The sequence below is a fragment of the Bactrocera oleae genome, chromosome X (genome assembly GCF_042242935.1).
Source record: "Bactrocera oleae isolate idBacOlea1 chromosome X, idBacOlea1, whole genome shotgun sequence".
Lineage (NCBI taxonomy): Eukaryota > Metazoa > Arthropoda > Insecta > Diptera > Tephritidae > Bactrocera > Bactrocera oleae.
The window spans coordinates 14,806,751-14,819,792 of record NC_091541.1 but is presented as its reverse complement, the minus strand read 5'-3'; the positions used below and the strand labels follow the sequence as shown (position 1 = coordinate 14,819,792).

General features: G+C 37.7%; 1 long non-coding RNA gene across 1 annotated transcript; it reads left to right on the top strand.

Moving 5' to 3' along the window:
* The first annotated feature begins 512 nt into the window (after positions 1 to 512).
* Positions 513 to 1,897, top strand: LOC138857991 (uncharacterized). The gene is made up of 2 exons (XR_011397250.1): positions 513 to 953; positions 1,020 to 1,897. It is a non-coding gene; the product is annotated as an uncharacterized lncRNA (long non-coding RNA).
* Positions 1,898 to 13,042: the final 11,145 nt, after the last annotated feature.

Sequence of the window (13,042 nt, the reverse complement as noted above, 5' to 3'; positions counted from 1 at the left end):
CCTTACAGGAATAATGGATTTTTAAACTGTAAAGAGAAGAATTTAAATACAATTCTTAACTCCACCAGAGTGCACATAAAACAAGCTTTCAGAATATTTACAAAAATCTTTCACATTAATTTTTTTGAAGTTCCAGATAGGAGTTTCAAAACAAAAGCTTTTGAGTTGATCTGATATGACGTTGATGTGAGATGGTGGGCCACATACTTAATACATTATATGAAAATACTCCCAAGTGGTAGTTGCCTCCTTTTTTTAATAAGCTTATACAATGGGGCTAGATTAAAAAGTTTTCTGTAAACTTCTGCTTTTCGTTTCGATTTATAGTCTGGTTCCTTTCGCCACATAAATATTACAAAAAGCAATTTTTGACTAAGTGAGTAAAATAATTTTAAGTAATAATGAAACTAGAAAAACTTCAAAAAATAAATTTATCCAGTATCGAATTTACTTTTCGGTCGAAATCATTTTTTATTTTTTAATTGTAAACAAAATTGTAATAGGTATCTATTATATAAAAATAAGTCGGGTTTTCCTTCCTGACGCTATAACTCCAGAACGCACGAACCGATTTCCACGGTTTTGTATTCGTTGGAAAGGTCTCGGGCTCCGTGAGGTTTATAGCAAAGAAAATTCAGGAAATATTTTAACAGAAAGGCGGGAAAATCTTTTTTCACATACAGCGCCATCTCTGATACATAGCATGTACTACAAACCAATATTTTAAGTAGATGGCGCCGGTGCGTGATACATTGTTTGACAGCTACTCATTGTTCTCTGCTCAATTAATTTCATGTGACAAACCGGTATTGTGTTCACTGTGAAATTGTGAAAAATAAGTTATTCGTTCATTACAATTGGAACTAACATTTCAATTGGAAACCATCAAATCAATCACGTGTATTGTGCAAATTTTTATTCAATTTCAACAACAGGCATTTGTCTTTAAGGTGGTAAGTTGAACTGTATAAATTATGTGGAGCGTGCATTTGAGGTTAAATTCACCACTCTATCCATAGTCCAAAATGCCTAGAGGACGACGTGCCAACATCGGCCGCCGCACAAGCATGCAAGCCAGCAACACGTGTGATTGAGACAACGCGTGAGCACACGAAGATCATTGGCATCATACAATCGCTTGGCATTCCAATCTGATCCCACTGCGAACTACAGTGATGATGCAAACTTAGATATTGGACCAATGACGACTATATGCCGATATTGCAATGCGTTAAAGTTCAAAAGAGAAACGGCTGGATTGTGCTGCGCAAGTGGAAAAGTCAAACTGGATCCATTACTTACACCACCACAGCCACTGAAACCATTGTTCGATGGAAGTGATCCCGATTCCAGCCATTTTCTTCAACACATCCTTGAATACAATAACTGCTTTCGCATGACAAAAAAAAAAACACCATCACACGATCATAAGTTACACCGTATTCTTCAACAAATGATTGTTTGCAATTACAGATACAAGGACAAATATATCATTTGCATGGTTCAATGGTGCCAACACCAGATGAACCGCATAAATTTCTGCAAATATATTTCATTTCGTCGATGGTCGATCAGCTGAATGAGCGGTGCAATATACAGGGAACACAACAGTTAAAGAGACGAATTATTGAACAGTTGCAAGCATTTTTTCACGCTAATAATGCTGTGGTTAATATGTTCAAAACAGAATTGGAACGAATGCCATCGGATACGCACAAATTTGTCAAAATGCTGATTGTACCCCAACAGGTAAACATGTGCGAAGATTCAATGCACCCACCGTTAATGATGTTGCTGCAATTATTGTTGACAGGCAGACGTTGCCAGTAATTCCCCGTGGAACGGCTGCAGATGAATTGAATGCTTGCCTGAAGGCATCACCTTTATGGACCACTAATATGAGAGTTCAACTTCAAAATGATCGAATTGCTGCACAATTTTCCAAACAATTGTTAGCTGTTGGAAATGGAAAAGTCAGAGTTGATGCGACATCTGGATTAATTACTCTTACCAACGACTTTTGCCGATTTGTAGACTCTCAATTAGCTATTTTTGAAAATGTTTTCCAAACCATTAGTGCGAATTATCAGAATTATGCTTGGTTAAGTCAACGAGCAATTCTTGCCGGAAAGAATAATGATGCACAGGCACTGAGTTTCACAATTCAATCAAAAATTGCTGGCGATTTGGTGACATACAATTCCGTTGATTCCATAACAAATCCCGATGATGTAGTAAATTATCCAACGGAGATTTTGAACTCTCTGGAGTTACCAGGATTTCCACCACATAACTTGCAACTCAAAGTTGGTACAGTTATTATGATATTGCGTAATTTGAATCCGCCGCGACTTTGCAACGGTACTCGATTTTCGGTAAAAAGACTTATGCCGAATTTGATTGAAGCAACCATTATTAACGGAAAGTACGCAGGTGAAAATGTATATATTTCGACTGATCTTCCGTTTGACTTCAAACGATTGCAATTTCCAGTTCGCCTTGCGTTCGCAATGACAATTAACAAGTCGCATGGCCAATCGCTTAGTGTTTGCGGGATAAATTTAGAAAATCATTGTTTTTCACATGGGCAGTTATACGTTGCGTGTTCACGAGTTGGGAAACCATCCGCTTTGTTTGTGTTAACGTCAGACCAAAAAACAAAAAATGTGGTTTTCCAAAGAGCACTTCAATGAAACGGATAATTTGCGGACACGTATAACGCTTCGATTCAGTTTTTACTTTGGATCCACTTTCATTTACTTAGAGAAGTTCAACTAAATAACACTTCATTTTTCATTTCAAATGAAATAAAATTTTTCCTTTCCAAATATAAAACAAAAAAAAAAATGTTCTTCATCTTTTAATCACCAAACGAAATATTACATAAAACAAAGCCATCTGGTGGCGAAACGGGGTTCGCCAGGTTTGCTAGTCTACATATGTAATAGGTTTACACAGCAGATGCATTTTGATACCCATTACCCTCTAATAGCTTTTCTGTTTAATTGCTGAAACTCTGTTTCGTTCAATCTTATTCTTTATGTTACATGTTCCTATTAATGTAGATTCCTTCATATTTTCTTCAAGTACTGCTACCAAGTCGATTTCTCAATTGCATGCAATTCCTACGTATGTGCTCAGCATTTCTGAACTATAGTTTTTCCCTTATTTCTGTGCATATTTTAAGGTATACCAACGAGAATATAAGAAACGAGAGCAGAAGAAAATCTTAAAGAGTACCATATGATACTAATTCGATTTTACCCATGTGCAATTCCAATCCCCTCAGAAACAGCTGTGATTGGCTGGCTCTTGGTGATGCTCAAAAGCCTATATATGGATTACGAGACTATAAGACAGTGTCCAGTTGGAGGCCAGAAAGATCCCGCAACCGCACAAACTATGATTGTTGACCAACGCTTGCTGAGCTCACGAGTGATCCATAAAGATGACTCTTTGCAGGTTGAAGACTGAGCCTCCCATCGAAGGGAGAGACACACAAGGATCTTCTACCTCCTAGTGATTAAAATTTGGATTGATGGCTAAGTCACTTATATCTGTTACTTGGTTACTACACTCCAGTACCCTCGTGTGACATCGTGTCGGTGTTTACGACTCAATAATTCTGTCGCAAAGAAGTATGTATGATGGGCTAAAGGTTTGCCTCAACCCCAAGCCCATCAAGGCCTTTTCTAGAGAGAAAGATATCCACTGCATATTTTTTATGCATATGGGGACCATGACACGCAGTGTAAAACAGTTAATTGTAATAAAGTTAATTGACCTGCCTTTGCTGTAGACATGATGAGCCCTTGAGAGGCCGTTTCTTGAAATTCGGCCTCTAATACACAGGACTACGATCCTCTCCAATGTTTTCAATAGAAACGAGAAGATACTTATGGGCGGCGACATGGATGCTCAGGATGAATGCCACCAAAAGCTGACACAAACCATCAAAGGTGGGCTAACCGTTTGGGCATCCTAATCTCAGACCAATATTTGGCAAGTCCCGCTTTATACAGTGCCCAATCGCCAATTGAAACGCTTTTTTCAACCTTTTTGAAAACTCTTATACTTGAAGATCTGATCTTTTTACAGTAAAGGTGCCAATTCATGTTTCTAAATGTCTATGTAATTAAATAGAGACTCACCTCTGATATTTATGTTTGATAAGCTATTAGACGAAATTGGGAATGGCTTAAAATAAACAAAGAATATGGAGATTATTTCATTTCATAAATTTTAAGCACTAAACAGGATTTTAGTTTATAATATATTCATTAATTATCATTTATACACATGTAAAATGGAGACAACACCATCAGTCATAGAATCGCCAGAAGTCTTCAAATGAGTAGTTAGGCAGGGAAGCAATAAAGTTGTCGAAAGTCGAAAGGGCAAGTCGAAAAGCAGCGGCCGAGACAAGAGGTCGTCATTTTAGTTGTTGAGTCGCCGAGCCGTCGAGTCGTCAAATCCCCAATTCGGTTTAAGTTGTCTGAGCAGATACAGTTTTTGAAATCACACTACTTTTCTCACTCTTATAATTAACATTGTTTATTAAATGTTTACTTACATTGAATTATATAACTAAAATTTTTTGAAGATTAGTTCTTTCAAATGTTGGCCGCGGCTACGTCTCAGATGGTCCATCCGTTGGGTCGAATTTTCGATGACTCGTAAGAATATTTTGACTGGTAACTGGCGAATGACACGCATGATATTTTGCTCCAAAGGCTGAATTGAAGCGGGATTGTCCGCATATACTTTAGCTTTACATATCTCCACAGGAAAAATTGTAACTGTGTGATATTACACGATCTTGGTGGCCAATCGACCGGCCCAAAACATGAAATTATCTGCTCACTGAAGTATTCTCTCAATAAATCCATTGATTGATGCGATGTGTGGGAATTGGCGCCGTGTTGCATCAAATAATCGATTATCATGGCGCGATAACGGTCGCCATTGACGGTTAGGTTCTCACCGGCATCAGTTTTGAAGTAATATGGACCGATGATAAACCCGGCCCACAAACCACACCAAACCGTTGTTTTTTTTTGGATTAAATGACAGCTGTTGAATCTCTTCAGGTTGCTTTTTGTCCCAAATGCGGCAATTTTGCTTTTTTACATACCCATTGAACCAGAAATGGGCCTCACCGCTGAACAAAATTTTTCACGAAAACGTCGGATCTTCTTGGAACTTTTCAAGAGCGAAGCGATGATGATTGGGAAGATCGAACGGCGTCAGTTCTTGCACAAGCTGTATTTTGTACGCTTTCACATTAATATATCGACATAAAATGCGTCATGTCGTCTGCGTAGCTGCGAACGGCGCCGAATCGGTTTTTCTTCACTGCGCGCTAGGCGCAGTTTATTTGGTCAGATATTATCCAATAATGAATGCTGGGTCTCAAGAATAGTACGCTCAGTAGATCGAAAATGTTGACCATAAATTGAGCGAAGCGCGCTAAACACATTATTTATAGAACGTGAATTTTCGTAATAAAGTTGAACGGTTTGTGAACATTGCTCAGACGTAAGTCTTTCCATGATGAGATGCCAAACAATACAGAACAAACGTAATATGACAGTTTGAATCGCTTCACAAGTGATCTGTCAAAAGAAGGCTATTAAAAAACGTACCTTGGATGACCCGTTATATCTAAAATTGGTCCAACTAATTTTATTAACATATCTTTCTGATCGATGTACGCATACGTGGTATAAAGTCAATCATAACAATGAATGTAATTATATTGGGAATATGGGAACTAATGGAAGTACTGAAACGATTAAAGCTAAGAAAAGGTCTGCATATTCAGTACCTTCTACGTATTATCTCTATTTATTTAAATTAATTATCCAGTCTTAATAGTGGCTTGATTAATTATTGTAAAATGAATATGTATGATGAAATTTAAAATGGCATATTAGAAGTGAGTGCAGTCAGACACTTACGTCAAGCTATAATATTGCGTCGAAAATTGCAAATGCGAATGTCGGACAAAAAACGAGATCGATATAGAATCATGTTTTAGAACGTGTAATTCAACTGTTTGATATTGAGAACTCCTATATGAGAACTTTCTATACTTGTAGATATAAGACCAAGGCACTGCAGATACATAAAAGCGATGTTACACACTGAAATTATTTATTAATTATTAACTTTGTACACCAAAAATGTAACTTTATACAGATGCTTTTATTTAACAATACAGTTAACGAGTCCGAAGAAGTTGCGAAGTCGTCATGTCAGCATTTTATACAATCGTAACAATTCGGTCAGAAATAGATTTATTAAATAAATCTTAAGAGGAAAATGACAAGGCGATACATGATGAAAAACGTATTATAGTTGGAAGGTCATGTGCGTAATTTTCAGCTAAATCGTAAGATTTTCGCATTTAGGTAGGTAGGTAGGTAAGAGTGCTGCCCCTTCGGGTTTAATTATGGAAGCGCCATCTTGATACACTATCGTAAGACCTTATATCTTGATATCACGTTCCATTTGGTAACCGATGGATTAGCTAAGCACTCACAGAGGAAGTGTAGAATCATTTCTTTGCTCCCTTTGAGTTTGCAGCTACGGCAAGTGCCACTATAGAGCATTCTTATTTTTAACGCATGATCTCCAAATTTCCAATGCCCTGTTATGATCGCTATATATACTTTTCCTGGTCCTATGTAATAATTCCATAGCTTTTGTCTTGTCATAATTTGGCCAAATCTGTTCATCTATCTTGCATTTGATTATAAATTTCCAACTATTTCATTTGTTGAAATAACGTATTGAGCTCCCTCGTGATTGTTCCTAGTGGACCCGGTATTATATCTTCCTCGGAATCGTCTAGTGGCAAATTCTTTGCAACTATCTATTATAGAGCAGAAAGACTGCCATGAGTCTGCTATAGTTTTCCTGATGGGATTTTTTTTGTATACCTTTATGATATCTTTATAAGGTTGCCAAATTTCGGCTTTCCTTAGTTCTAAGGTACTTAAGATTGTTGTTCCATCACGGAAGTGACTTCCGTTTTCTCCAGAAGAGTTAAAGGTTAAGATTTTTTCAATCTTTCTCCACTCCTGAACATTGTTGTTATTATTTTTCAGCTTATTGCTAAACATCTTGTTGATATCCTTGTAAATTTATAACATAATGTTCTTTTAGGATTTCGATAATGGAGTAAAGTATCCAGGAGTGATCTGACATAGATGGCTCCTCGGAGACCCTCCGACTAAATTTCTCCATTGATAGTGTGAGATCCAGGATTTGCTCCCACTCCGAAAATCTCTCCGAACTTGGGAATATGAATGTTGGTTTATCGCTCTTTTACATACATATATATACTTAGATTGCCATTTATTATGTATTGTAAGAGTGACTCACCTCTGATGTTCGCACTAGAGCTTTCCTATAGGGTGTGCCTTGCGATTGCGTCACATACTATTTAGATGTATTCCGCTTTTTTTTCATCGTTTAGTTTCTTGAGCGTTACAGGTAGCACGTACCTGTCGTGGTCCATGTATGCTGAAACCAAAAATAAACTACGTCTCTTTTGTTTCACCTTCACCACACTATAATTGGAACAAAGGAATGCATTCATATATATATTGATGAGAATGAGAGTCGTTTGTCTACCCTCGTTCGTTTGTAAAAGATATTATAATTTCTGCTGTTCAGCCTTTAACGGTGTCGTATGTGACCTAGGGAAACCTGTATTATGCTGCTGTCGATGCCATCCCCATTGATTTATCAGACTATATGTAGCACCTTTCGAGTGTTGCAGATTTATCTGTACTCATCTTATATGATTGACCATGCATGATCTCTTCTTTGATGACGAGATCTCTTAGCAACTGGCTTTTGTCGACGATCTTTTCCGTGTCGTTTTCATCAGCCGCTTTGTCGTTTTGAAATATCAGATTTTGTTGCCAGCTTTCGATAGAGTCTATATTGACTCTTCGCAGATGGCCGGTAAGATCGGTCTGATTGTTTTGTTTGGTTTCTGCTCCTTAATTAGCTGCCATTCGTCTATTATGCAAGTGGACTTGTTTTGCAGCTTTATAAACTTCGCCTGGTTTCTCTAGAGGCAACCAAATGCGTGCACTAGCTCTCTTTGGGATGTCCTTAGTAGGTATGAGCTTCAGGTTGATGCCTTCAAATTCGTAGCTAACTTTAGTAACACTATCCGTTAGGAAGTCTAAGGAGGTCAGGTCTGCGCATTTGATGACCCTTTAGTCCCGGTCCCTGGTCACATCGCTGAAATGTGTTGCTGTTGTGTTCAGCTTAGCTCCCTCCTGCTTTAGCTGTTTTGGTAGAGTTTCCAACGATTCGTTGTGTTAGCGGTTCCTCTTCTGAGAGCTGCTTGAGTTAACGGCTTCCGTAGGAGGTTGTGATGGCTTCCTCTTCAGGAAACTCTCGTATTCCTCCAATATTTGTTTTAGGCGCTTTATCTCTTCAACATCAACCGAGGTGTCAGCAGCCTACTTGTTGGGTCACCGATTGAGAACCAATGCATTATACGGTCATATGTTCTAAAACACTTTTTGCTTATTCTTGTTCTCTATTTATAGAGAATAAATAAATATTCAAGGGCAATCATTAGAAGTTATTTACCTCAATGCAGTTAATAATTGTATTTGCATTGTGTACATACTTTCATATTTATTTGCTTGCCTGCGCTTGCTTTGTACATTTATGCTACCGCTATGTTTTCGTCCACGCAATTACATGAATATTTGTTGATTAATGTGCATAAGTCTCATTTAACATGTACTAAGCTTTATATGTAAACAACCACTTGCACTGCTGCGTTCCCATTTTTTATTCTCTCGCACAGTCTTCGACTAACTCTCGTGCCGATAAGACGTCTGTTTTGTATCGGAGTTCCCTTGATTAGTTAGTTTCTTCTCACCCCACTTCTAAGTGTGTTGAATATTTTCTTTAGTTATTTTTCTTTCTCGCCTATCACATACTCATAGTTGTTGTTAAAGTAAACGTGCAAAATGGGCAGTAGGCCACGAATTCGCGATGCTAATCGTTTCGCAATACTCGATACCGGTCAAATAAAAATAAAAAAGAAAAGTGATCTCGAAATAAGTGTACCCTTATCTGCATTCCCTTTGCTCCCTGAAACCAAAATCGTTGACCCAAAATTCATAATAATTAGTACAACCGACCCATTAAAATACCTTTCATCCTACTCCTGTTTCGCTATGCACCGTGCCATCCAGCAGATCAGCAGCCAAGTGCACTCAATAACCTTCCAACGTGATGGAAAATTACTTTTTCTAGTAAAAAGTAGTGAAATCGCATACAAATTCCTCAGAGTTAAGACTCTTGGAGTCATATGTGATGTGTCTGTCACATTCCATCAATCCCTAAACCACATGAAAGGCACAATTTATGCGCCGTTCCTTAATAATGTTCCTGAAGAGGAAATTATTTAAGAACTGGGCTCTCAAGGTGTCGTAGCAGCCTATAAATTCCAAAAAAAAATAGAAGGAAAAGAACGTCCTACGGGAGTGTTGTTGCTAACGTTTAATCTTTATAACCTACCTAGTAAAATTGATATTGCCTGGTGTACAGTTTTAGTTCGACAATACATACCCCTCCCCATGCGCTGCAAATCATGTCAGCTTCTAGGGCATACAACAAAACATTGTAACCGTTCTCCACTTTGTGTAAATTGCTCCCTTCCTCCCCATACCCCACAAGAATGCGAACGCATTCTTTGCGCCAACTGTTCCCAACAACACCCATCCTCCTCCAGAGAATGCAGTAAGTTCCTCCAAGCAAAAGAAATCCTCAAAATAAAAACAATAAATAAATGTTCTATGCGCGAAGCTATCAAAATGCACAAAGAACAACAAACCATTCAAAGCTCTCCTAGCAGCTCTTACGCTGCCATAGTATCCAACCAAAATGCAAACAAAAATGATTCTCTACCAACAACCAACAAAAAAAACGAAGTAAAAAATTCAGATGAAACAAAAAATAACAAAGACAATAACCAAATTGTAAATCTTGATCATAAAGAAAACACCTCCTCCAATTATCCCCCTCCTATGGACTTTACCAACTCTCCCCACTCAACAGAAACCGAACTCAACTCATTTATAAATCTTACTCATAACGAAAAAAACTCTTCCAATTGTTCCCCTTCTATGGACCTTACCAACACACCTCACTCTTCAGCAACAGAACCCACCTCATTTGTAGAAACAAATAATCAGGAGTATGACTTCTCGTCTTATTCCTCATCTCTTAATATTTTATATAATTCTTCATATCTCAACCAAACCAACAATGATTTCACCACAGATCAACATACTCTCTCCGGCACTTCCCTCTCCCACCCTGCTGAACCCCAAACTCTTTACGACCCTCTCCCTTCGCTCTCACGAGTAATCTCCACTTCTCAAATGCATGTCACGTCAGACGATGACATGTGACTTACACAAAACCAAACTCATCTATAAATTAAAATTAAATTCACCTTTATACATACATATATTTACATCTGCTTCCCACTATATTTTTTTTTAAGACGTTTAAAGTTATTCAATGGAACGTGAACGGCTATATTAATAATTAACATGAGCTTGAATTGCTCTTTAAAGAGAAAAATCCAGATGTTATCTGCATTCAAGAGACTCATATAGCTGTATCATCCAATAACAATTTTGTTTATCCCAAACAATACCTTGGGTATTTTGCTAATTTGCAAAAAATACAAACAAACAAACAAGGTGTTGGAATAATCATAAAACGGGTAATTCCACACGAATTGATACACATAAACTCTACCACGTCTACAATAGCTTTAAAAGTAAAACTTAATTCTACACTCTGTATTGCAAATACATATATCCCTCCCTCACAAGATTTTAATGATGCTGAACTTATTAATTTATTCCTGCAACTACCTGAGCCTCTGTTGTGGACCGGCGATTTTAATGCCTGGAACCGACCTTGGGGCTCGCGCAACTCCAACAGAAGAGGACTTTTAATTGAAAACTTTGTCTCAAACCATAATCTAACCATATTAAATAATGATTCCCCAACCCACATTTCAACACACTCATCTTTAACAAATGTTGACATAACTCTTTCGTATCCACAAATCTCTCTCAGAATGAACTGGGAAGTCAGCTCCGACCTTCACGGTAGTGACCACTTAACTATTTTAATCACTATTCAAGTCAACCTATACTCAATAAAATATAACCATCTTCCTAAGTTCAAAACAGATCTGGCTAACTGAGAGCTGTTCCAAACACAAATTAGAAACAATCTACCCAATTCACCAGCAAATAATATCTATCAAGAAACAGCAGTTCTTACGAAAATAATACGTTCGGCGGCAAATAAGTCGACTACCCAAAGCAAGCCAAAGTTTTCCAATTATTCACCTATTTGGTGGAACAAAAATCTTCTACAACTTCGCTTACTTACCTATCTTTGGCTGGTGCGCCAACACAAACATCAAGCAACTTGAACCCATCTATCACGCCTCAATTCGTCGCAGTATTAACGCTTTCCCTACATCTCCTATAAAATGCATCCAAGGAGAGGCTGGGTTTCCGGCATTGCGACAAAGAGTATACGGTACCACGATTCAACTCATTCCAAAAGTTTTACATTCTCCTAACTATGAACTTCATAAGACTTTAATAGCTGCCTACAGACACAAAAGAAATTTCCGGCTAAAGTCGACTCTTCGTCGATGCGTCAGATAGTGTCAACTTTTGAAAATCAATATACCACCGAATTTTAATAAAACCAATACGCAACGTGATTGGCTTATTAGCCAATCCATGATAGATACATCACTTCACACCTTAAAAAAATCAAACACAAGTAACACAACTTTTCAACAACGATTTCTGGAACTAGTTGACACTTACAAACAAAGAAACTTTACACCAGTTTACACAGACGGCTCCAAAGCAACAAATACTGCCTTTGAAGCCACCTCATCCAATGGAACTATTATAACAGGGGGTATTCTTACGCCTCACTCGTCTGTATTTACGGCCGAAACTTTTGCTATCTACAAAGCATTAGAGTACGCTATTCATCAAAAAGGTAAATTCGTGATTTGCTCGGATAGCCTCTCCTGCTTGAACGCAGTAACAAACATACGTAACAGCTCAAACGTAATTGGAAAAATCCGAGATCTATGCATTAAACATAAGCAAAAAATTGCTTTGCTCTGCGTACCTGGCCACGTCGGAATTCCCGGTAATGAGCAAGCCGATAATGCAGCGAAATATTTCGAATCAGCGCCAACCTTTCAATATGAGCCCCAGGACCAAAATGATGTTAAGAAAATGCTTCAAGAACATAGTCGCAATAAAAGTCTTATGGAGTGGAGACGCTTTGAACACCGATACACAAATCTCAATCCTCAGTTAACACATCAACACATTCTCATTGGCAGGCAGCCACCAAATTGCCCTTACTGCGGGAACAACTTGTCCATCGATCTCATTTTCAACAATTGTTTAGCTTTAGAGAGTATTAGGAATAATCACTTTATCACTGATCAGTATCATAAATTATTAACTACACCATCTCATGATAATATTACAAAGATTTATAAATTTCTAGTAGAATGTAACTTGCAAAATAGAATATAAGTTTTACTTTAGCTTTTTCTTTATATATTAACATTCGGAGCCGATGGCCACCGTTGCTTGTGCACCTCTATGTAATTAGGTCTAATATTTGTATATTATTCCTAATAAACAATAATAATAATAATAATATACTCTCGCAACTTGTTGCTACAGAGTATAATAGTGTTGTTCACCTAACGGTTGTTTGTATCACCTAAAACTAATCCAGTTAGATACAGGGTTACATATATATAAATGATAAGGATGAAGAGACGAGTTGAAATCCGGGTGACTGTCCGTCCGTCCGTGCTGTTATTTAGTACAAAGGATCACATTAGGAAAGGGCATCTGCAGTTAAAATTTTTTTTTAAGTAGGCGTGGTCCCGCCCCTAATAAATTTAATGTGCATATCTCCT